At 36.4% G+C, this 27,184-nt stretch overlaps 1 long non-coding RNA gene across 1 annotated transcript in view; it reads left to right on the plus strand.

The window, feature by feature from the left end:
* Nucleotides 1-24,446, plus strand: part of LOC103098610 (uncharacterized) — a 39,901-nt gene extending 15,455 nt beyond the window's left edge. Inside the window, exon 3 of the long non-coding RNA XR_459278.2 lies at nucleotides 24,266-24,446. This is a non-coding gene — a long non-coding RNA (uncharacterized LOC103098610). The remainder of the gene's footprint in view (nucleotides 1-24,265) is intronic.
* Nucleotides 24,447-27,184: the final 2,738 nt, after the last annotated feature.

A 27,184-nucleotide genomic window follows, 5' to 3' on the forward strand; every position in this document is an offset into this window, starting at 1 on the left:
CACGCAGATGTCAAGAGAAGTATTGGCTACCCAGGTGAACAGTCATCACTGTTCAGCTCAGGGAGAATTTAACAGGAAACTTCAGGGAAATGTTGCTAAATTCATTCCATGAAAATAGAAGAAACAACTCCCTGTCACAGAAACCCAAAGAAATATCTGTGCAAGCATAAATGAGGAAAATGCCATAACATTAAGCTCAATTCAAGTGTAGAAAATGGAAGCTTCTTCAAAAGTATTCAATATGTACTTAAAATGTACACACAAACTCACAGAGTCACCTACATTTACATACACATATTCATATGCATATACACATTGACCTTCTTCTAGTGTTTTCTGGGATAGCATATTTAACAAAGCAAAAATCTGGGGCTAAATGACTCAGGATTGATATTTCAATTTATATTCAACCAAGAAATTAAGATTTGACTGCGTCTTCTGAGTTAGCAGGGTGATATCCAACTTGTTATCCAGCCCTATCATTTCTGTCTTCCCAACATGTTTTTCATATTTGCACACTTCCCTCTGACACTGCTACAACCTTTATTCAAGTCCTTAAAACCTCATGAATGGTCTATTATTAGGGCCTGATGGTTGGTCTCCCTTTTTGTCTCTTTCCTCCAGTCCATCCTCCCTTAAACTGTCAGTCTTTCTGCAATGCATTTGATCATGTTGCCTACTATTCAATGAACTTTAATTGTTCCCTTTCAACACTAGGATAAAAAAATAAAATAAAGTCCCTCATAACCTTCTTCTTATCTTTCCAGCATTTTTAAACTCATCCCTCTGCATGAACTCTACTATACTTTAACACTGACTTTCTTATTGTTCCTCCCATATTAGGCTCCATTTCCCAAATCAAAGTATTAACCTTGACTACCTCTATTCCTTGAATTTTCTCTCTCCTCATCTATGTCTCCAAGGTTCCCCAGCATCCTTTGTTACTCTTTCTCTAAGATAAGTCTTCCAAACCTATCCATGCTAGGTCCTTCTCTTTGTTGATCATCTCCAATTTATCCCATCAACAACATTTTGTTGTTAGTATGTAGTTCTCTGAATTCTATCTTCCCCATTATATTGTGAAATACTTAAGATCAGGGTCTACTTTTTGCTTTTTTTTTTTTTTTTTGTTGTTCTATGTCCCTAGTTCATAGGGAAGTACCTGGCATGTAGTAGGTCCTTAAGACATGCTTGATTTGGTTTCACTTAGTCTCACTTAGCCCTCTGGGAGGCTCATAGAAGCCAGCTTCAATAGTACATTTCTTCCCATTCATTATGTTTGTATTTAGATTTTTTTCTTCTATATTACCTTTTCCATTGCATCATGAGCTTTTATAAAGGATAGCATCTAATAGGCAGAGTTCCTTGAAATCAAGATCCAAAAAGAAGAAATATCACAACCACTTTCTTGTGTTACCATAGTAACATGGGCTCTAAAATTATTTAATCCACTTTCAAATTACATCTCTAAGGTGAGAATAATCAATGTAAGAGAAGAAATATTAAGATGGTGATGGCTACAAGAATATTTAAGTTGTTATGTCAGTGTTCCACACTTCAAGAATAAGAGCATGAAGATTTGTGTCAGGTTTCTGTTTTATTTTACTTAGGTGTGCTCCAGTTTTCCAAATGAAAGAACAAAGGGTCACTGGGAGGAATAACAAATAGCTGATTTAGAATAAACGAAGCAGAGGACATATCACCTCACAGCAAATTCTGTGAATACATCGCCATTCTTAGAGTCTGTCTATTTAGTTGCCTCCACTATCCTTTCCTGGCCTTCTTGATGTTCTCAGTTTAGTCACTCTCAGCTCATCCACTACTCTCAGAGGTCACCCTGCCATCCTATCAGCTTTCTTCTTCTGTCCTTTTAAAGGGGAACTCAGTCTCATGTTATATATAAAATACAATTCAAGGAAGTCCAAGTATTTGGTGATCATCTTCTCATTTTGAAGGGGAAGAAATGCTATGTCCCTCATTTATCACTTGGGAAATTGAACAACTAAATTGACTAATCTCAGAGTGCATCAGTAGTCCATCAGGTCTTCACAATTCAGTGTCTCATTCCTGGTCACAAATTAAGAATCCTTCTAACCTAGCAAATAGTAGGAAAAAGAATATGTAAATGGTGGTAAAATAGTATCTAGAAGAGCAAGTATGAAAAGGAAAGAAATGCATTAAAGTAAGAAAAGACTTGCCAGACAATGGGATAGGAAATTGGGGATGGTGTGAGAGAGGAAGTTACCAGTAGGAAAACAAAAATAAATATTTAAAAAAATGTTTAATTGTGTGGTTGGATTTTGTTTTGTTTTAGTCTGTGATTTTCTCATTTTAAGTGAACTTTGGGACAGAAACACCAATTACTTATGCAACTCTAAGCTATTAACTTAAATTCATAGAGTTGTATAGGAGCACTTAAGAAGTTAATTGTTTTGCCTGTGGTCCTTCCATTTTAATATGTAAAACACAGGATGTGAACTTCAAAGATGTCCCTTCTTCTACTATATCATGATGGCTTTATAAGTAAGAGAATTTTGAATTCCAATTGAGATGAAATTGGATTAAAATTATTTTTTTAATTATCAATCATTTGGCTTATAAATCCTGATGAGGGGAAAGGGGAGGAAGATTGAAGATCAGAATCCAAAAAAAAATACAAAAGAGGCTAATTTTGGACATTTTTGAGACAGAAAAGTAAACCAATGAGTCACTGCAAGAAAGAAGGCCTAGTGCCCAAAGGGCTTTAAAAGATCGCCTGCCCTTTGATCCAGCAATACCACTTCTGGGTTTGTACCCCAAAGAGACAATAAGGAAAAATACTTGTACAAAAATATTTATAGCTTCCCTCTTTGTGGTGGCAAAAAATTGAAAAATGAGGGGGTCTCCATCAATTGGGGAATGGCTGAACAAACTGTTGCATCTGTTGGTGAGGGATGCTATTGTGCTGAAAGGAATAAAGAACTGGAGGAATTCCAAGTGAACTGGAAAGACCTCCAGGAACTGAAGAGTAAAAGGAGCCGAACCAGGAGAACATTGTACACAGAAACTGATATAATGTAGCACCACTGGATGTAATGGACTTCTTTACTAGCAGCAATGCAATGATCCAGGACAATTCAGATGAATTTATGAGAAAGAATGCTAATCTACCTACAAAGAAGGAACTGTTGGAGAAGAAATGCAGAAGAAAAACATATGATTAATCACATGATTCCATAGGAATTTTTACTTTAAATGATTACTCTGCTGCAAATATTAATAATATGGAACAATGATACATGTATAACACAGTGGAATTGCTCATCAGCTTAGGGAGGGGGAAGGGAAGAAGGGAGGGAAAGAACATGAATCATGTAACCATGGAAGAAATATTGTTAATTAATTAATTAATTAGTTAATGTAAAAGGAGAAAAAAGAAAAAGAAGAAAAAGAAAGAAGGCCTGGAGTGAATATCTCCAGTGGAAATGGAAAAGAAGATCTTTTTTGGAGTAAAATATATCCCAAATGATCAAACAAGTTAGAGTCATTCAAATCTAGAAAATTATTTGAAAGATAATTCTAATATTCCCAATGTCTATAAATGCATTTCTCACCCTGTAATTTAAATAGACAATCTATCTTTTTTGAGGTGGGGAACATGTTTCTACAACATTTCTCTGGAACTATGAATAATCATTACATGAATTAGCATTCTGAAGTCAGTCAAAATTGTTTTTTGTTGTTGTTGTTTATGTTAAAATTGTCTTCATTGTTCTACTCACTTCACATCTCCTTAATTCATGCAAAGCTTTAGACATTTCTCCAAAGCTATCCCTTTCATCATTTGTATGAATAATTCTATTTCATTCCATCTACATATCCTATTTTGTTGGACCATTCTCCTAATTGATGATATTACCTTAGTTTACAGCTCCTGAGCGTTATTTTTTAAACATTATTTTATTTGGTCATTTTCAAATGTTATTCTTTAGAAACAAAAATCACCTTTTTTTCTTCCCCCCTCCACCCCTTCCATTGGTGATGCATGATTCCTCTGGGTGTCACATGCGTCCTCAACCAGAGCCCATTTCCATGCTATTGGTTTCCGTAGTATGGTGTTTATTCAGAGTCTCTCCTCAATCATATCCCCTCCACCCCTGTAGTCAAGCTGTTGTCCTTCCTCTGTGTTTTTACTCCCACCATTTGTCCTCTGCTTGTGGGTAGTGTTTTTTTTTCTCCTTAACCCCTGCAGTTTGTTCAGGGACATTGCATTGAGACTAATGCAGGAGTCCATTACTTTCGATTGTACCACAGTGTATCAGTCTCTGTGTACAATGTTCTCCTGCCTCTCCTTCTCTCACTCTGCAACACTTCCTGGAGGTTGTTCCAGTCTCCATGGAATTCCTCCACTTTATTATTCCTTTTAGCACAATAGTATTCCATCACCAACAGATACCACAATTAGTTCAGCCATTCCCCAATTGATGAGCATCCCCTCATTTTCTAATTTTTGGCCACCACAAAGAGTGCAACTATGAATATTCTTGTACAGGTCTTTTTCCTTATTATTTCTTTGGGGTACAAACCCAGCAGTGCTATGGCTGGATCAAAGGGCAGACAGTCTTTTATTGCCCTTTGGGCATAGTTCCAAATTGCCCTCCAGAATGGTTGAATCAATTCACAACTCCACCAGCAATGAATTAGTGTCCCCACTTTGCCACATCCCCTCCAGCATTCATTACTTTCCTTTGCTGTCATGTTAGCCAATCTGCTAGGTGTGAGTTAATACCTCAGAATTGTTTTGGTTTGCATCTCTCTGATTATAAGAGATTTACAATACTTTTTCATGTGCTTATTAATAGTTTTGATTTCTTTGGCTGAAAACTACCTATTCATGTCCCTTGCCCATTTATCAATTGGAGAATGGCTTGATTTTTTTATACAATTGCTTTAGTGCTTTATAAATTTGAGTAATTAGACCTTTGTCAGAGGTTTTAGTTATGAATATTGTTTCCCAATTTGTTGCTTCCCTTCTCATTTTGGTTACATTGGTTTTGTTTGTACAAAAATGTTTAAATTGATGTAATCAAAATTATTTATTTTACATTTTGTGACTCTTTCAATGTCTTGCTTGGTTTTAAAGTCTTTCCCTTACTAAAGGTCTGACATGTATACTATTCTGTGTTCACTTAATTTACTTATAATTTCCTTCTTTATATTCAAGTCATTCATTCACCCATTCTGAGTTCATCTTGGTGTAGGGTGTTAGGTGTTGATCCAGACCTAATCTCTCCCACACTGTCTTCTATAGTTCTATCACTTTCAATTTTATTAATTTCTCTCTTAATTTTTAGGATTTCTAATTTGGTTTTCTTCTGGGAGTTTTTAATTTGTTTGCTTTCAAGTTTTTTGATTTGCATGTCCAATTCATTGATCCCTGCCCTTCGTAATTTGTTAGTATCTGCACTCAGGGATATAAGTTTTCCTCTGAGTTCTGCTTTGGCTGCATCCCCTAAGCTAGGAAAGGATGTCTCAATTTCTTCAATGAAATTATTAATTGTTTCTATGATTTGTTCTCTAACCGATTTTGGAGCATCATATTATTTGATTTCTAATTGATTTTTGATTTTGCTCTCCACATATCCTTACTGATCATTATTTTTATTGCCTTATGATATGAAAAGTTTTCATTAATTATTTCTGCTTTTCTACATTTGTATGCCATGTTTTTATGACCTAGTGTATGGTCAATCTTTGTGAATGTGCCATGTGTTGCTGAAAAGAAAGTGTATTCCTTTTTGTCCCTATTTATTTTTCTCCATATATATCAACTCTAATTTTTCTAAGATTTTATTCACCTCTTTTACCTCTTTTATTTATTTATTTATTTGATTTATCTAAATTTGATAGTGGTTGGTTCAGATCTCCCACTAGTATAGTTTTATTATCTATTTCCTCCTTCAATTCTCCTAGTTTCTCCATTAGAAATTTGGGTCCTATACCATTTGGTTCATACATGTTTATTAGGGATATTTCCTCATTGTCTATACTCCCTTTTATCAGGATGTATTTACCTTCCCTATCCCTTTTAATCAGGTCTATTTTTGCTTTGGCTTTGTCAGATATCATGGTTGCTACTTCTTCCTTCTTTTTGTCAGTTGAGGCTCAATAGGTCTTACTCCCACCTTTAATTCTGACCTTGTGAGTTTCTACCTGTCTCATATGTGTTTCCTGAAGACAACATATGGTAGGGTTTTCGATTCTAATCCATTCTGCCTACATTTTATGGGTGAGTTCATCCCATTCACATTCAATGTTTTGATTGTCATTTGTGAATTCTGCAGCATTTTGATATCTTCCCCTAATTCTGACCTTTCTTCTGTTGCTATTACCTTTTAAACAAATGGTTTATTTTAAATCTGTGCCCCTAGTCCCCTATCTTGTTATGCTTCCCTTTCTAGCCCCTCCTTTTTTGTTCCCTTCCCCTCCCTCCTCTCCTTTCCTCCATTTTTGTGTTCCCTCCCCCCCATCCCCCTTGGTTTTCCCTTTTCCTTTACCCTTTTGGATAAGATAGAATTCAAGATCTCAATGGATCTAGATGCTTTTTCCTCTCAGAGTTGGTTTCACTGAGAGTAAGGTTTAAGTAATACCAATTAGCACTCTTTTCCTCTCTTCATAAGATAATTCTACCCCTCCCCTTCCCGTGTGTATATTTGTGTGACAAAGATTGTTCTATTTAATTTATTTCTATTTCTTCAAGTATAACTTAGAACCATCATTGATTCCCCCCTTCCTTTTTCCTTCTTTTTTTTCTCCCCTATCCAAATCATGTTAATGCCCCAATCTTTCCCTATGAGTGATTCGTCTGATGACTCTATTAATGCATACAATTTTTGAAACTTGCACATCACATTTCCCCCATATGTTAGTATATATAATTTGATCTAATTATGGCCCTTATAGAATAGAGTTTGAGAGACTTCCGGGTAATCATGGCTACAATCTAGACTCCAAACGCTTCCTCTCCCCGGCACTGAACGAAATAGACTACACCAAAAGGAGCATAAAAATCACCTTTGGAGGAACAGAAGGACACCCCAGTACCCCCCAGTACTCCACAGAGGCAAAGGTATGTGGGTTTTGAACATTTCCACACTATAATAAGATGGAGAAAAAGCTGGCACAGAAACGTGAACTGAGCCTCCCTTCCCCCCCACCTCCCCCACCAAACCAGAATGAGCTACCGGAGCACTCACCGGGACAGCAAGTGAGTGGGGAACATCTCTGTCTGGGGGGGGCACTCAAGGGTCCTTGGGATCTGGGGACTGCCAGGAAAAAATGTCTCAGGGCGGTTTCACTGGAGAACCCGGCACTGAGCACAGGGGTCAGCTGAGCTGTACTTGCGGAGATTGTGCTGAACATCTCCGCAGAGCTAAACACCAGGGGCAGACCACGTGCTGATTATCTGGGCGGAGCTGAACACCTGGGCAGTGTGGCTGTGATCAGGGGCCCAGTGCTCTAAGAAACCTTGGAGACTGGGAAGAACTAGTCTGAGGCAACCTAAATTCACAGAAAACCGACCCATACCACCCAGACCACAGACCAAAAAGGAAAGGGGAATAAAACCACGAAAGGGATGGCTCAATGGCCCAAAATCAAGCCTTCAGAAAGAAAGGGAAAAAGGTGACTATTGAAAAGCTTTATGGTGGAAGTACCCAAGAAAAAGAAGAGAATGAGGAGGAAATCCAAAAAAAATCAGAACATGCCTCCCAAAATGGAAACTATCAACAAGCTCTGGAAGATCTCAAACTGGAGCTTACCCAAAAGATGGAAACCTGGAAAGATAAATGGGAGAAAGAGATCAGCAGTCTGACAGATAAGACTGCTTAATTGGAAAAAGAGCTCGAAGCATCCAATAGAAGGGCAGACAAAGCTGAAAAGCAAAACCAGTCCCTAACAACCAGAATCAAGCAACTCGAAGAAAATGAGATCATAAAACAGCAAGAATCAATAAAGCAAACCCAAAAAATTAATGAATTAGAAGAAAACATAAAACATCTCACTGAGAAGGTCACCGATCTGGAAAACAGAGGGAGAAGAGACAACCTCAGAATTATCGGTCTCCCAGAAAAACCAGAGATAAACAATAAACTCGATATTATTCTACAGGAGATTATAAAATAAAATTTCCCCAACGTTCTGGAGCAAGGGGGCAAAATAGAAATAGAAAGGGTTCATAGAACACCTTCTATACTAAATCCCCAAAAGACAACCCCTAGGAATGTAATTGCCAAATTCAAGATTTTCCAAGAAAAGGAGAAAAGCCTACAAGAAGTCAAGAAGAGGAGCTTCAGATATAAGGGGGCTCCCATAAGGATCACACACGACTTAGCGGCTAACACTAAGAGACCGCAAATCATGGAGCACGATATTTAGAAAGGCAAGAGAGCTGGGTCTCCAACCAAGAATCAACTACCCAGCAAAACTGACTATAAACTTCCAGGGGAAAGTATGGGCATTCAACAAAATAGAAGATTTCCAAGCATTTGCTAAGAAAAGACCAGAGCTCTGTGGAAAGTTTGATATCCAAGCACAGAAAGCAAGAGAAACATGAAAAGGTAAATATGAAAGAAAGGGAAAAGGACATAAATCTTATCTTTTTCTTTAAGTCAAAATCTCTTCTATAAGAACTACATTTACATCAAATTATATATATTTATATGTGGGGAAATGTTTTGTGTAACTCTCAAAAATTGTATGCATCACAAGAGTAGTTAGAAGAAACATGCATAGGGAAAGATTGGGGCATTAAGAAGATTTGGGGAAAGTGGGGGCAAAGAAAGGAAAAGGGAGGGGGGAACCATTGATAATACTAAGATGTACTTCAAGAAATAGGGGGGGACTTAATAGAATAATCTTTCCCATATAAAGATACACATGGGAAGGGGAGGGGAAGAACTCTCATATGAGAAGAGGAGGAAGAGAGCGTGAAGTGGAATTACTTAAACCTTACTCTCAGTAAAATTAAATCTGAGAGGGAAGAACATCTAGATCCAGTGGGATCCTGAATTCTATCTTATCCATTAGGGCAAGAAAGAAAGGAAAATTAAGGGGGGGAGCATAAAAAGAGAGGGAAGAGGTGGGGGAGGGGAAGGGAGCACAAAAAGGGAGGGGCTAGAAAGGGAAGCATCTCAAGGGAGGGGACTAGGGGGACTGACCTAAAGCAAATCACTGGTTCAAATGGAGATAGCTAAAGAAGAAAGGTCAGAACTGGGGAAGGTATCAAAATGCCAGCAAATCCACAAATGACAATCATAACTTTGAACGTGAATGGGATGAACTCACCCATAAAATGTAGACAAATAGCAGATTGGATTAGAACCCAAAACCCCACCATTTGTTGTCTTCAAGAAACACATATGAGGCGGGTTGACACTCACAAGGTTAGAATTAGAGGTTGGAGTAAGACCTTTGGGGCCTCAACTGGTAGAAAGAAGGCAGGAGTTGCAATCATGATATCTTACAAAGGCAAAGCACAAATAGACTTGATCAAAAGGGATAGGGAAGGTAAATATATTCTGTTAAAAGGGAGTATAGACAATGAGGAAATATCACTAATCAACATGTATGCACCAAATGGTATAGCATCCAAATTTTTAATAGAGAAACTAGGAGAATTGAAGGAGGATATAGACAGTAAAACCATATTAGTGGGAGACTTGAACGAACCACTATCAAATTTATATAAATCAAACCAAAAAATAAACAAGAAAGAGGTAAAAGAGGTGAACCAAATTTTAGAAAAATTAGAGTTAATAGACATATGGAGGAAAATAAATAGGGACAAAAAGGAATTCACCTTCCTTTCAGCACCACATGGCACATTCACAAAAATAGATCATACACTAGGTCACAGAAACATGGCATTCAAATGCAGAAAAGCAGAAATAATAAATGCAGCCTTTTCAGATAACAAGGCAATAAAAATATCGATCTGTAAGGGTACATGGAGAGCCAAATCAAAAATTAATTGGAAATTAAATAATATGATACTCCAAAATCGGTTAGTTAGAGAAGAAATCATAGAAACAATTAATAATTTCGTTGAAGAAAATGACAACAGCGAGACATCCTTTCAAACCTTATGGGATGCAGCTGAGGCAGTACTTAGAGGAAAATTCATATCCCTGAGTGCATATATTAACAAATTAGGGAGGACAGAGATCAAGGAATTGGAAATGCAAATCAAAAAACTTGAGAACAAACAAATTAAAACCCCCCAGCAGAAAACCAAACTAGAGATCCTAAAAATTAAGTGAGAAATTAATAAAATCGAAAGTGACAGAACTATTGAGCTAATAAACAAGACTAGAAGCTGGTACTTTGAAAAGACAGACAAAATAGACAAAGTACTGGTCAATCTAATTTAAAAAAGGAAAGAAGAAAGGGAAATTAACAGCATCAAGAATGAAAAGGGGGATCTCACCTCCAATGAAGAGGAAATTAAGGCAATCATTAAAAACTACTTTGCCCAACTATATAGCAATAAATATAGCAACCTAGGTGATATGGATGAATATTTACAAAAATACAAATTGCCTAGACTAACAGAAGAAGAAATAGATTTCTTAAATAATCCCATATCAGAAAAAGAAATCCAAAAGGCCATCAAAGAACTTCCTAAGAAAAATCCCCAGGGCCTGACGGATTCAACAGTAAATTCTATCAAACATTCAAAGAACAGCTAACTCCAATACTATACAAACTATTTGACATAATAAGCAAAGAAGGAGTTCTACCAAACTCCTTTTATAACACAAACATGGTACTAATTCCAAAACCAGGCAGGTCAAAAACAGAGAAAGAAAATTATAGACCAATCTCCCTAATGAATATAGATGCAATAATCTTAAATAGGATACTAGCAAAAAGCGTTCAGCAAATGATCAGAAGGGTCATCCACCATGATCAAGTAGGATTTATAGCAGGGATGCAGGGCTGGTTCAATATTAGGAAAACCATCCACATAATTGACCACATCAACAAGCAAACAAACAAGAACCACATGATTATCTCAATAGATGCAGAAAAAGCCTTTGATAAAATACAACACCAATTCCTACTAAAAACACTAGAAAGCATAGGAATAGAAGGGTCATTCCTAAAAATAATAAACAGTATATATCTAAAACCATCAGCTAATATCATCTGCAATGGGGATAAACTAAATCCATTCCCATTAAGATCAGGAGTGAAACAAGGATGCCCATTATCACCTCTATTATTTGACATTGTATTAGAAACACTAGCAGTAGCAATTAGAGAAGAAAAAGAAATTGAAGGCATTAAAATAGGTAAGGAGGAGACCAAATTATCGCTCTTTGCAGATGACATGATGGTCTACTTAAAGAATCCAAAAGATTCAACCAAAAAGCTAATCCAAATAATCAACAACTTTAGCAAAGTTGCAGGATACAAAATAAACCCACATAAGTCATCAGCATTTCTATATAATTCCAACACAGCTCAGCAGCAAGAACTAGAAAGAGAAATCCCATTCAAAATTACCTTAGACAAAATAAAATACTTAGGAATCTATCTCCCGAGACAAACACTGGATCTATATGAACACAACTACAAAACACTTTCCACACAACTAAAACAAGACTTGAACAATTGGAAGAACATTAACTGCCCATGGGTAGGACGAGCCAATATAATAAATATGACCATCCTACCCAAACTCATCTATCTATTTAGTGCCACACCCATGGAACTTCCAAAGATTTTTTTTTACTGATTTAGAGAAAACTATAACAAAGTTTATTTGGAAGAACAAAAGATCAAGGATATCCAGGGAAAAAATGAAAAAAAAATACAAAGGAAGGGGGACTTGCAGTCCCAGATCTCAGACTATATTATAAAGGAGCTGTCATCAAAACAATTTGGTACTGGCTAAGAGAAAGAAAGGAGGATCAGTGGAATAGACTGAGAGCAAGCAACCTCAGTAAGACAGTATATGACAAACCCAAAGATCCCAGCTTTTGGGACAAAAATCCACTATTTCATAAAAACTGCTGGGAAAATTGGAGGACAGTGTGGGAAAGATTAGGTTTACATCAACACCTCACACCCTACACCAAGATAAATTCAAAATGGTTGAATGACTTGAACATAAAGAAGGAAACTATAAGAAAATTAGGCGAACACAGAATCGTATACATGTCAGACCTTTGGGAAGGGAAAGACTTCAAAACCAAGCAAGAATTAGAAAGAGTTACAAAATGCAAAATAAATAATCTGGAATACATCAAATTAAATAGTTTTTGTACAAGCAAAACCAATGTAATGAAAATCTGAAGGGTAGCAAGAAATTGGGAAACAATCTTCATAAAAACCTCTGACAAAGGTTTAATTACTCAAATTTACATAGAACTAAATCAAATGTACAAAAAATCAAGCCATTCTCCAATTGACCAATGGGCAAAGGACATGAACAAGCAGTTCTCAGCCAAAGAAATCAAAACTATTAATAAGCACATGAAAAAGTGCTCTACATCTCTTATAATCAGAGAGATGCAAATCAAAACAACTCTGAGGTATCACCTCACACCTAGCAGATTGGCTAACATGACAGCTATGGAAAGTAATGAATGCTGGAGGGGATGTGGCAAAGTGGGGACACTAATTCATTGCTGGTGGAGTTGTGAATTGATTCAGCCATTCTGGAGGGCAATTTGGAACTATGCCCAAAGGGTGATAAAAGACTGTCTGCCCTTTGATCCATCTATAGCACTGCTGGTCTTGTACCCCAAAGAGATAATAAGGAAAAAGTCTTGTACAAGAATATTCATAGCTGCGCTTTTTGTGGTGGCCAAAAATTGGAAAATGAGGGGATGCCCTTCAACTGGGGAATGGCTGAACAAACTGTGGTATATGTTGGTGATGGAATACTATTGTGCTAAAAGGAATAATAAAGTGGAGGAATTCCATGGAGACTGGAACACCCTCCAGGAAGTGATGCAGAGCAAAAGGAGCAGAACCAGGAAAACATTGTACACAGAGACTGATACACTGTGGTACAATCGAAGGTGATGGACTTCTCCATTAGTGTCAATGCAATGTCCCTGAACAATCTGTAGGGATCTAAAAAATACTATCCACAAGCAGAGGATCAACTGTGGGAGTAAAAACACCGATGAAAAGCAACTGCTTGACTACAGGGGTTGAGGGAATATGACTGAGGAGAGACTCTAAATGAACACTCTAATGCAAATACCAATAACAGGGAAATGGGTTTGAGTCAAGAACACATGTGATATAACCAGTGGAATCATGCGTTGGCTATGGGAAAGGGAAAGGTGGTGGGAAGGGGGGAGGGGAGGAAAAGAAAATGATCTTAGTTTCCAGTGAATAATGTTTGGAAATGACCAAATAAAATAATGTTTAAATTAAAAAAAAAGGAAATGATTAGAAGGATTATTTCAGAAAAAGCTTGAAAGATCTACATGAACTGATAGAGAGAACAGTAAGCAGAACTGGGAGAGTATGGTTCACAGTAACAGCAATATTGCATGATGATCAGCTATTAAAGACTTAGCTACTCTCAGCAATACAATGACCAAGACAATTCTGAAAGACTAATGAATTACAAATAGTGCTATCCACTTTCAGAGAAAAAACTGTTGGAGTCAGAATCAAAGCATACTATTTTCCCCATTAGTTTATTATGGTTTTATTTTGGGGTTTTGGTTTTATGAGTATTCCCTTACAACAATGAGCAAAATGAAAATAGTTTTTTGCATAATACCTATATAATCCATATCAAATTACTTATCTTCTCTGAGAGAGAGGAGGGAAAAAAAAGGAGGGGTATAATATGGATCTTATAATTTCAAAAAATGTATATGGAAAATCATTGCAGGTAATTGGCAAAATAAAATATCTTTGAATAAAAAAAGACTAAAAATTATGTCTCAGATGAAGCACCTATTTTCATTCACAGAATGAATTCATTACATCATTGAAATTATAAGTCAGATCTGAAACTTAAATTACTTTAAAATTTTTGTGAGCAAGCATTTGTATATTAACAATATTGTGGGTAGTACCTTACTATACTATATATAATTAAGATTTTGTATTAGTTGGAAAAATGAATTTCATTACCAAGCTTCTTCTAGATTTCCTTTCACTGGAAGTCAGAAGGCAATGACGTAGAACCACTTTTACAGTATATCATAGTGGAGATTTGGGAGTGTGGGGTATATTAGACCACTATTGAAGTCCCTTCCAATGAAAAAAATCTGTAATTCTGATTAAACATTTTTTCAATCTTTAAAAAAAAAAGAAGAGAGTTTGAATAAAAGGTGGGGAAAAACCACTTGTCTCCTTTTCCCCTTCTTTCATATTCACCTTTTCATGTTTCTCTTGCTCTTTGTGTCTGGATGTCAAACTTTCCACTGAGTTCTGGTCTTTTCTTTATGAATATTTGGAAATCTTCTATTTTGTCAAATGCCCATACTTTCCCCTGTAAGTATATAGTCAGTTTTGATGGGTAGCTGATTCTTGGTTGAAGACTCAGTTCTCTTGCCTTTCTGAATATCATGTTCCAGGCTTTAAGGTCTCTTAGCCTGTTCACTGCTGGGTCTTGTGTGATCCTTATTGACATACCTCTGTATCTGAAGTTTCTCTTCCTAGCTTCTCATAAGATTTTCTCCTTAGCTTAGAAGCTCTTGAATTTGGCGATTACAGTCCTGGGGGATTTAGTATAGAGGGTGTTTTATGAACTCTTTAGATTTCTATTTTGCCCCATTGTTTCAGAACATCAGGGCAATTCTCTCAGATGATTTCTTGTATTATGGAATCGAGGTTTTTGTTAATCTCCAGTTTTCAGGTAGACCAATGATTCGCAAATTGTCTCTCCTTCCTCTGTTTTCTTGGTCTGTCACCTTGTCAGTGAGATATTTTATGTTTTCTTCTAATTCATTAATTTTTTGACTTCGCTTTATTAATTCTTGGTGTTTTGCAAGATCACTGTCTTCCAGTTGCTTAATTCTGGTCTTTAAGGGCTGGTTTTGCTTTTCAGTTTGGTCTGCCTTTCTGTTAGAGGCTTCCAGCTGTTTCTCCAATTGTGAGTTTTTGTCTGTTAGGCTGAAGACCTCTTTCTGAATTTGTTCCCATTTTTCTAGTCAGAAGGTTTCCATCTTTTGGATAAGCTCCATTTTGAGTTCTTCCAGAGCTTGTGGATAATTTCCATTTGGGGGGGGGGGTGTTTTTATTTTGTTTGCATTTCATCCTCTTTTTCATCTGTAGCCTGCTTTTTTCCCTCTGTAAAAGTTTTCAATAGTCACTTTTTCCCCTTTCTTCTTGGAGGATTGATCTTAGGCACTCTGAGCCATCCCTTTGGTGGTTTGCCCTTTCCTTTTTATTCAGGAATCTGGGTGAGGTGGGCGGATTTTGATGTTTTTGCCTCAGGCTGATTCTTCCCAGCCTCTGAAATTTGTTAATGCACCCACCCACATGGTCTGTGGTCTCTTCTCTCCTGTGTACGCAGGCTTCCCCTGTAAAACCACTTTGAGGGGTCTTTCCCTGGTAGTCCTTGTCAGTTCCCAAGGACCCTGGTGTGCCCTCTCCCCAACTACAGTGAGGAGAGGAGGAGATTTTGCTTCAGGCCATTTCTAGAGCCTCCACAGCATTCACAGTTTGCAGGAGCCCCCCATGGTCTGCGTGAAACCACTCTGAGGGGTAGTTCCCTGGGAGTCCTCGTTAGATACCAAGGTCCCTGGAGTGCTCCCCACTCACTGCAGAGACATACCTCACTTGTTTGCTGTCTCCCTACTCTGGTTCCATAGGTGGGGTAGGGGAGGGCAGGTCAGCTCAGCTTATGCTTGGCAGCGAGCTTTCTCTCTGTCTTATAGTGTGGGAATGTTCAAACCCCACGTACCTTCATTGCTGTGGGCTGCTGGAGAGTCCCTCCGACCTTCCAAAGATGATTTTTATGCTCTTTTGAGGTAGTCTGTTTTGTTCAGTACAGGGGAGAGGAAGCAATTTGCATCTAGATTGGCACCATGTTTACCCGGAAGTCCAAAGCTATCCCTTTCATCATTTGTATGAGTAACTCTATTCCATTCCATCTACATATCCTATTTTGTTAGACCATTCTCCTAATTGATGATATTACCTTAGTTTACAGCTCCTAAACATTATTTTTAAAAGTGCTACTATAAATATTTTTGGAGTAATTTTCTTCTAAGGAATGATTTTTCTTCATCAAAAGGAAAGCAAAGATTAGTGATTTTGGGAAAGAGTTCCAATTATATTTCCAGAATATTTGGACCAATTTATAGTTCTACCAATACTGACCTGGTAAAACTGTATTGTTGTAGCCTCTGAAACAAATATCATTTTCTTGTTGTCAAACCTTTTCAACTTTAAGTTATGAGATGGATTAGAATTGCTTTCCTTTACCTCAACTAGCAGTAATTTGACATTTTTTTTCATATGGTTGCTGATAGGTTGGGAGTACCTCCAGTACCCAGCTTATACCAAATACTTTTAAAATGGTAATTGATGGATTGACTGTTTACTCAGAGATATCTACGTTCATTTCTTTTGAACCTTTGTCTATTAGGATATGGTCCTTAATTCTATGTATTCAATTAAATTCCTAATACATCTTGGATATCAGATTTTTAGCAGAGATTTGGCGTAAAGGTTTTTTTCCCCAGTCAACTATTTCTTTTACAATTTGAATTCCACTGGTTTTAGTTGTATACAAAATTTAAATTATATAATAATCAAAATTTTCATTTAGTCTTTTATGATTTTTATCAGTTCTTCAATCTTTAACTCTTGCCCTATCCATAGGAAAAAATGGCATTTTCTTCCTTGGTACCTTGTTATATTTATGAGTGATCTTTGATATCTAAATAATGTATTCATCTGGACTTTATTTGATATATTGTATGAGATATTCATCTAAGTCTATCAAGGTATGTACTAGTTTTCCCAAAAGTTTTGGTTTCATAATGAGTTCTGTGATATTTAGACTTTTTCCATCTTGCTTAGTCTAGCACCCAGGAATGTACACACCCACACTACATTGGCATGTGCTAGCAAGTGACAAATCAGAAATAACTGACTGTCCCTTGGGATATCCTAAGTCAAGCTTGAGCCACCATTGGCACATGTGAGACACAGGAAGTGATGTAGAGAACTGCCTTTGGAGTTCTCATGACTTCCTGTGGGGAGAGCTTGGTGGCAGTTTGATCCTGGAACTCGAGCCTGGAGGAGCTCCCTCAGACAGCTTCCTTGAGATGCTCACATGATGAGTTATAAGACTGACTCCCTTGGCTCTTAGGGGAGCCCCCCTTGGCCAAGGCCTTGAACTCCTGACTGGCTCAGCCTGAGCCAGAGTAGTTTAAATTAACTCTTTTTCCTCTCTCTCTCTTTCTTAATTTCTTCCTCCTATTGTAATTAAATCACCATAAAATTCCATTATTACTTGAGTGCTTCACTTGGGATTTAAGAAATTAAATCCCTCGTTACCAATAATTTTTACATTAATTTCAACCCTAAATTTACCCCTTACAGTCCTTAAAATACTTGGTGCCTTTTTGATTATCAAATACTCTGCTACTATATGTTTTGTACTTTCTTTGTTTGATTGATCAACCTTTCTATTTATTATCTGGTACCAAAGTGTTGTTTGTTTGTTTGTTTGTTTGTTTGTTTTATAATGTTGCTTCATAGTATAATTGAGCTATGGAACTAGCTATGGGATTCATAGTTTAAGAAGGAACTTGACAAAGTTGAAGGTACAGAGGAGGATAATTGGAGGATAGAATCAAGATGGTGGAGTATAGCAAAAGTAGCACAAGAACATAAAAAGAGTCTCATTCAAACAGATTTGGAAAATATACCAAACTGAATACTAATGGAGAAATAATCAACAAATAAACATTTACTAAATTCTAACTATGTTCAAGACACTATTCAAAGTTCTGGGGACATAAACAGAGGCAAAAGACAGTTTCTGTCTTTAAAGAGCTTCCAATGGAATAGGGAGACAGCATTCAAACAAATAAATACAAAAAATATATACAAAGTGAAGTAAATAGGAAACGATTAAAATGGAGAAGACATCATAATTAAGGAATATTAGGACAGACTTCCTACAAATGATATATCAAAGAAAGCCAGAGAAGTCAATAGTGGAATAGAGGAGAGTATTGCAGGAATAGAGGACAGTTAAAAATAATGCTTAGAGTCAAGAAATGGAATTTTGTTCATAAAAAAGCAAGAGAACTGTGTCCCTAGATTTAAGAGTATGTGGCAAGTAATAAGAAGTAAGAACACTAGAAAGTTAAGGTAGAACTTATGAAGGGATTAGAATCTAAACAGAGCATTTTGTATTTCATCCAGGAGTAAATAGTAAATGAATAGAGTTTATCGAGTTGGAATGGGGTGACATGGTAGTATCCTGAATTTTAGGAAAATCATTTTGGTGACTGAATGAAGAATAGATTGGAGGAGAGAAAGAGTTGAGGCAGAAAGAACAGGCTATTTTAATAGTCAAGAAATGAAATGATAAGGGTCTGTACTGTTCTGGTATCAGTATCTGAGGAGAGAAACAGAAACTTTGCAAAGGTAATGCCAACAGATCTTAACAACTGGATGGGAGGACCAGGCAAGGGATAATGGAAGTCAAGAATGATTCCTAGATTGTGATCCTAGGAAGATCCTAGCAGAAAAGAGTCACAGTGAGTCATTTTTCCAGTCATGAGTATCATAGGGAGATATAGAATGATTTGTGGACACTGGTAATAGTGTTTTCTTAGTTCATCAAGACACTCTAGTATAGTTAGAATACTCTACTACCACATGAAAAGTTAAGGAACATGTACAAATTGCCAGTTCTGTTATTCCTTATCCAGTTCAAGGTCTCAGACCCTTGGCAAAGTAAAAAAGTACTCAGGGATGACATTCAAGGCAAGGAGGGATAGAGATCCTGGGAGAAAGAACAGTTAGGTAAGAAGCAAATAGTAGTAGTGAAGGCTCAGATCTCAAGGGTACAATTAATTCTTAGTTATATCTTCTAGCTAAGTCTGAAGTCTTGAGAGGAGTTATTCTCTGTTATTAGGACAGGAATCAAAGACCAAAGGGGAGCCTATACTTTTGAACCTATGAACCAAGAAATATTCCCAGTTGTCTGATAGTGGGTGAATCTAGCAGTAGTTTACTGTTGCTCAAACTAACCCCAGCTCTAGGAATTGAGGAGTTCAGATCAAGAGGACATCAATCAATCTTATGCCTGGATCAAAAGCTTGTAGGTACCTAGCCTAAGCTTTCTTTGAGATCTTAGAGTAACACAATAATTAATATCACAAGAAAGCCATAGTAGAACCTGACCAAAACTTTCCTCTGGAAGTAGACAGAACTAAATCCTAAAAACAAGACTTAAGTTAGGAAACAGACCAGAATAACGAGCAAATGGAAAATATACTACCATAAAAAATACTTTGTTCACACAGATATTCAATACATAAACAAGAAGAGAATGATTCAAAACATCTAATGTGTTTCATAATAAAACACAGCTTGGACCAAAATTCAACTAGAAATTTTGGAAGAAATGAAGAGTTTAAAAAAGAATTTAATATTTTTGTAAATAGAATGAATGCTCTATGAGTTAAAATTGGAAAAGAAGTAAGAACAATGAAAGACGGTCATGAAATAGGAACTAATTACTTTTTAAAAGAGTGAAAAAAACACTCAATCAAAATTAGAATGAACCAAAGATAAGCCAAAAACTTTATGAGACAACAAGAACTTTTAAGCAAAGCCTAAGGACTGAAAAATAGATGAACATGTTAAATATCTTATAGCAAAAAATAAATCTGCCAAATAGTTGAGAAAAAAATAGAAACATTGGATTACCTGAACACTATAACAAAAATTAAAATAGAATCTCTAAATCATATTTCAAGAAACCTTAAAGAAAGCTGCCTTGATCTTTTCACCCAAAGGCAAAGTAGAAATAAATAGAATCACCTGATGACCTCCTGAAAGAAATTTCAAAACAAAAACTTCCAACAATATTATAGACAAAATCCTTTTTCCAAATCCAAGAAAAAATACTGCAAGGAGCCAGAAATAAAAACCTCGAGTGCCAATGAGCCACAGACAGGATCATATATGATTAGCAATTACTAGTGTAGAGACTAAGAAACCATGGAATATGATATTCAAAAAAGGTAAGAAATTTAGGCTTCTAACCAAAAATCCTACAAAGGAAAGAAATGCAGCTTTGGAAGACAGACAAGAATTCTGACAAAAACACTTGAGTTGTATAGAAATTTTGAATTTAAAACACAAGGGTTAAAAGAAACATGAAAAAGTAAACACCAAAAATGGACAATCATAAGGACTGACCAAGTATAAACTGCTTAGATGGAAATATGAAGGAATGATGCATATGTCCACTCTGAATCCTAACATTAAGAACTATCGAATCTAATTAGATAGAAGGGCGGTGAGTGATTTTGTTTTGTTTTGATGATCTTTAAAAAAAAAGAATGGAAAATAAAGCAAAAAGGAATACCCAAGAAGGGGTGTAATGAGTGAGAGGTGGGGGGGGGGGAAATTTAACAAAAGTCATCTCAGATGAACTGTACAAAAAGGAAATTCATCTCAGATGAAGTGCACAAAAAAGGGAGTAAAGAAAGAGGTGATACTCATTCTCAAATGAACTAGTCAAAGCTACCCCTAAAAACAGCTGGATTAAAAATAGATTTACCTTAATGAGCAAACAATAGGAAAAAGGAAGGAAAAGGAGTGATTTAGAAGAAGAGTTGGTTAAATTGGGATTAGTTTTAATTTTTAAAAAATACCCCAAAGAAAAATCTAAAAAGGAAATATAAAAATATTCATAACTTTGAAATAGCATTTAATGGAAACATGAAGAGATATCCATTAATTTGGGAGTAGCTAAACAGGTTTTGGTTTTAAAATTTGATGGAATATTATTGTGGTATAAGGAATGATGAGGGTGTAGTTTCAAAGAAGATTAGCAAAATCTATATAAAATAACTATATAGGAAAAACAGAACCACAAGAAAAATTTTTGCAATGCAAAAATATTGTATAGGCAAACATTGAAAGATTTAGGAACACTGATCAGTATAATGACCATTTACAAACTTAGAAGAAGAAATATGTTACCCACCTCCTAATGGATATAAAACTTGAAGTACAGAATCATGTGTATATAAATGTATATGTATGTATATGTGTATATATATATATGTATATAAGATGAATATACATATATATGTTGTTCAGTTGTTTCTGTCATTTTTGAGTTTTTTGACCCCTTAAGATGGGTTTCTTGGCCAAGATATTACAGGGGTTTGCCATTTTCTTCTTAAGCTCATTTTACAAATGAGGAAACTGATACAAATAGGGTTAAGTGGCATACCCAGGACTAGAAAGCTATTAAGTGCATGAGTCTAGAATTTGACTAAGATCTTCCCCATTTCAGGCCCCATGTTCTATCCACTGCATCACCTAGTTGCCCCATATGTTTACGTGGGGGCCACACAGGGTAGGAAATGATTGAACAATAACACACACACACACACATATATAATACATACATATGTGTATGTATATATACACACGTTCACATAAACTCATATTCATACACACATATGTGTGTACATTTCCTTTTGGATATGGCCAGCAGAGAAATTTGTTTGTTTTTTTCTTATTGAAAAATAATTAAACCAAAAAAAACAGACAATAGAATTGTGAAAGTCCTTGAGTTCATGACAAAAAGAAAAATCAGTTGAGGAAACTGCTTGTTTTAACTTTGAGAAAAGAAAGTTCAAGAAGGTACAATAACTGTCTTCAGCTATTTGAAGGCATTACATGTGGAGGAGGGATTGGATTTGTTCCATTGGGCCCATGAGGGTCCAACTAGAAGCAATGTGTAGAAGCTGAAAAAAGGGCAGATTTCAGCTTGCTGTCAGGAAAAAATAAAACAAAGCAAAAACACCCTGCACTAATCAGAACTGTCCAAAATGTAATGAGTTGCCTTAAGCTGGAGAGTTCCCTTTCCTTGGAATTAATCAAACAGTAGTTGGACAAACTCTTGGGAATAGTATAAGGGGGAGGAGGAGGAATCCTTTTACTTATGGGTTCTACTATGTGGTTGCTAAGGTTTTTTTTCCAACTTTAGAATTTTCTGAATATAATCCAAATATTTGCTGAAGATTTCTAAATCATAATTTTAGCTCTAAGACTAATTTCTTTGGTTTCTTCATTTTTCAAAAATTTATTAATTTTTGAAGTGTCAATTAACTAACATTTAAAATATTTATGAAAATAAAAATGGCAAAATCTTCTTAAGGGCTGTAATTAAAAAAAAACACAACTGCCCTAAAGGTTAATGGGAAAACAAATTAAGTGGATTGATTATTTTCCTTCTAACTGTTGCTTTCAAATCACATTTAAAATGGAATAAACGATTACCATTTTATAATGTCTGAACATCTAAAATTTCTAAGTAATGTTCTAAACAAAATGTCAGTGATATTAGATCAGGACCAGCAAAAGTATATTATACCTCTATGATATACTGTACTTTGAGAGTCAACATAAAGTTTCCTCTGTCCAGGAGTATCATAACCTGCTTGAACTGGTTTGTGCTGGCCTATTATAATATTTTCAGTTTTTGATTTTCCACCTTAGAAATTGGAAGTGGCTACAAATTAGGGCTTGTTTTATTACTTGGTTGATTATGTAGACTGAAGAAAGTGATGGAGAAAGTGAATATTAAACCTAAAAGTATGACTGTATGCATATTTTCTTAAGAGTTCATTGTCAAACATTTGCCAGCAAGTGGCTGCTTTGGTCACACAATCTCTTCCTCACAAGCTTGCCACAGTGCTTGAAACCCCTAAGGCATTTTCTTCAAAAATTCAACATTAAAAGCACAGATAAGTTAAGTTCTTAATATTTTCTTATTTCCCAGCCTTGACTCCTATATCAGATTACCTCTCTGTCACCTAACTGAGAGCAAGTCCCTAAAGAAAAGGGACACTGGATAAGAAATGGAGATAAATGGATCAAGAGGGAAAAGCTTCCAATAGCAAACTTATTCTGGGTGATCATTTTTCACTGATACTTATTTTTCTTTGTAATAAATTCTGTAAAACTTTTATTTTGAGCTGCTTTTCCATTCACATAAGGTTTAGGGGCAGATTAGTGTTTTGCTTTGTTTTCCCCCAAAGGGGATAGGGATAGATTATGATTTTTTTTTTGCATAGAGAATTTATTGCAATGAAATGGCACCTACCCAAGCAAGTAAGTACCTACTCCTCAGACTGTATTCTTAGATTTTATTAGAATACCAAGAGGATATGTGACTTGCCCAATGTCACATAGGCAATATGTATCAGAAATAGGATTTTCCCCAGGTCTCCTTGACTCTGAGATCATCTCTCCATTCACTACATACATTAACATTAAAAGGGTCTATGTCTCCCGTGTACCCAAGAATCAGGAAAGTGATGGAGCAAAATGGAGGAAATCCACTTTTAAGCAATAGAGGTAAGGTGATTTGATATAAAAATTTAGTGTCATAAATACTTAGAAGCAGAAGCAACTTTAGGGATCATAAATCAATTTTCTTGCATTATATATGAAGAAATTAAAGCCTTGAAAGCCTCACTAGAACAGGATTACATGGCTGGTTGTGGTAGAAGGACTAAAAACCAGATATCAACAATCCTAATTTAGTGACTTCTCCATTATACCTACCATGTAACCACAGGTGACATGGGCACTATACTCCAGAAACCCAGGGGAACTATTATCAGGGAAACTCCCTTGCCTTTGCATCCTTGTGACTCAACCTAGAAACACCCAATTACCACACCTAGGGCCCTGAGATGACTATCTACCTTTGAATGTCTTCTAGACTTAAGATGGACAAAGAGATGAATCTTTATGCCTCCAGACAGACCCCAGTCAGATGACCACCTCACACCACCAAATGCCTGAGGGACTAACACTCAATAGGTCACATCCACACCATGACATAGCATCTGTTGTAAAGAGGATAAAAGCCCTAGAACTGATGTCATCTGGGGGGACAGCCTTTCCTTTCATGCTGTTCTCCCAAGGAACTGCTCCCCATCTTGCTGTCCCACCTTGCTATCCTGCTAGCCATTCTCAACATTACTTTCTAAATTAATAAATTTCTCTTTTTGTTTTTAAGCCAAGTTTTGGAGTCTTGCAGTCTTGCAAAAGGTATCCTTCCTGAACCCCAAAGGGATCCTTCCTGCCCATAACATTTTGGCTCCCAGAAGAACGAGGGAAACCACAGGGGTACACATTGACCACCATAACATTTTGATGCCCAATGTTTTTGGCCTTGGATCATCCACAAGGACACAGCCTCTCAGGTAGGAAGGAGCCTTTTCTTTGACTCCTGAAACCCCCATCTTTTGGATGATATCTTTGTGAGAACTCTTTCGTGCTCTCTCTCTCATCAGCCCCAGATCAGTCTGGCCACTGGAGTTTGGTGTCTATCTGTCGGCTTCCCCTTCTGATACTAGAAGATGTTCTGGTGTGTGGGGAGTCTCCCCTCAGTCTTACACTGAGTGCTCTCCTCAGTCTTGAACTGAGTGCTCTTGGTCAGGCAACCTCTGTGGATTCACAGTTGTTGACCCTCTGGTGTGGAATTGGCCATTCCACATCTAAATGAGACAGAGACAGAGAGTACCCCGAGATTCCCCTTTGGGGTGTATACTTAAAAATTGGAAAAAAAATTGGCACTAAACAGCTTAAAGAAAAAGCAACCAATCTCTTTTTGTAATGTTGACTGGCCACATTACATCCTTGGTAAGCAAGAGGCATGGACTATCCATGGAACCCTAAAATTGTAATACCATTGTTTTCTTTTTCAGCCTGAGGTCAAGCCAGATAGGGACCCAATTAAGACAAAGGGAGAAGCATGCTTGCAGGCCTCTCCTCTTGGGAAGAGATCAAGTCTAAGCAGCCTGAGAGAAAATTCAGTTGGATTTTTTTTGTTTGTTTTCTCTCATGTTAAATAGCTGAGCAACATCAAACAAAAAAAATGAGGAGGAAATTGGCTTTTTGTTACCCTAAATTCTAACACCAGGTGGCAATTGGACATATTTTATGAACAGAAGCTCCTTATCTTTTAGATTTATTCCCTCACTAGATGCCCAGTTCTCCAAACTCTACTCTTCACTTGGATTTTAAGGCAAGGGCCTGCCGAGAAATCCAGTTGGAGAGGGGAGGGGGGAAAGGAAACCAGGAAGCTTTCATTTCACTAATTGGATCTAACTTCTTCTCTGCTGCAGAGAGCCAGAGGGTTGATTCTGAACAGAGAGACAACTGGTGAGACATCCCTATTTTGGGGATTTTTAAATGTCTTACACTTTTAAACTAAGGGGTTTTTTTTCAACTTGTAGAACAACCTATTAATTATCTTCTGTTTTGAGGTAAACAGAGAGAGATAAGAAGACCTGATAAATTTCCTTTCCCTGTCTGCTAGCCAGAAGGAAGTAATGCTTAAAATCTGTCTATTAGAAATATTTGTTGGTATTTTATTTCAAAATTGTGATAATGTATTTATAGGGGTTTAGAAAATAACATCCTAATTTTAATTTTGTCAGACAGTGAAATTTCAGTTTGTATAGAAAAGCCATGAATCAGTTTTGTAAAATAGGTTTTAGCAGTGTTTAAATTTACCAAAAATGGGTTTTTGTTTAAGATTATCAAATGGTTTTCATCTCAATGGTTTTCATCCCAGTATATTAAAGTTGGACTAACTTTATTATTACATTTAACTTCTTGATCTTGAAAATAGATAATCAGCCTGCTTGTCAAAAGGCTTGCTTTAAAGTTTATGGTCCTTAAAAGGTTTCAAATCTCTAAATTTAAAATAAGTCCTGTGATAATACTTAATGCTTTGTGAAATTTTTTAATGTTATGTGAATTGCTGTTGAAATATTTATTTTAAGTATTGTTTGGATGTAAACAAAAGGTCATTATAAACCTGACTCTACCATAGATTTTGTTCAATAATCAGTGGTCACCTCAGTTTACCTATTTATTCTATGAACTGAAATTTATAATGTTGAGCCCTATGCTAAAGATGGTTCAATGATGTAATCCTCTAAATCAGAATTCTTTTTGTTACTGATTAGCAATTGAAGTGATACCAAGAGAATAAAAGCAAGTCAGAGAAGGTAGAGAAGGTATGTTGGGTTTGAATTCTGAATAAAGAGGAACTTTGATCTAAAGTCCATAAAGCTTGAGTATGCAGATTTGTGAAGGAAGAATGGAAGTTGTGTTCTGCTTTTTAAGCAGAGGATTTTGAAGGAAAAGAGAGAGAGAGAAGGTGAAAGAAAAGAGATAGATGTTCTGCTCTCATAATTGGATCTTTAACTTGGGGATAATTTCTAGAATTGATGTATGTAGTTTTGGAAAATCACAAATAATTCTGGAATTTCTCTGAAAATTCCTTAAACAGATTCCTGACTAGTCTTGTCTTAGTTCCTTCAGATGGCCTAAGGCCAAGATATGATCTAGCCCTCATTTGTATTTACTATAGAGCTGATGAATTCAACATTCCTGTTCAGGTTTTATGACTAAATTGTGACAAATTAATTATTGCCAAAATATGTAAGAATAATTGCTATAATGTAGACTCATAGGGTTTAAGGAATCCTTAGAGAGGGCAAATGGTCAGAAAAGCTTGTTTGAGGGTATGGAAATTTGTTTCTGGTTTGCTGATGAGCAGAATTTCTCTGAGCTATAATGGATGATACTTGTCCTTTAAGGAAAAAAGAAGGCTTCTGGAATCCAGTGGCAAGTGCTCTAAGGAGAGGGAAAGTCCTAGAATGGTTATAGAGAAGGCAGCCCAAGACTCATTTTGGACTGAATTTTCCTGACCATTTAGGCTGCTAATCCTTGAGTGAAACAATAATAGCAGTGACAGCCTTGCTTGGTACATGAAGCCACTCACTGTGTCCTGTGTGACATGAGGAGATATTTTCCCTTTCTGGGCCTTCTTCCTTCGTGACATCCCCATAATCAGCACATAATACAAATTAGAAAATTAAAGTTTCCATTTCCCAAAAAAAACCTATTAGGTTAATAATTG

The sequence above is a fragment of the Monodelphis domestica genome, chromosome 1, assembly GCF_027887165.1.
Source record: "Monodelphis domestica isolate mMonDom1 chromosome 1, mMonDom1.pri, whole genome shotgun sequence".
NCBI lineage: Eukaryota > Metazoa > Chordata > Mammalia > Didelphimorphia > Didelphidae > Monodelphis > Monodelphis domestica.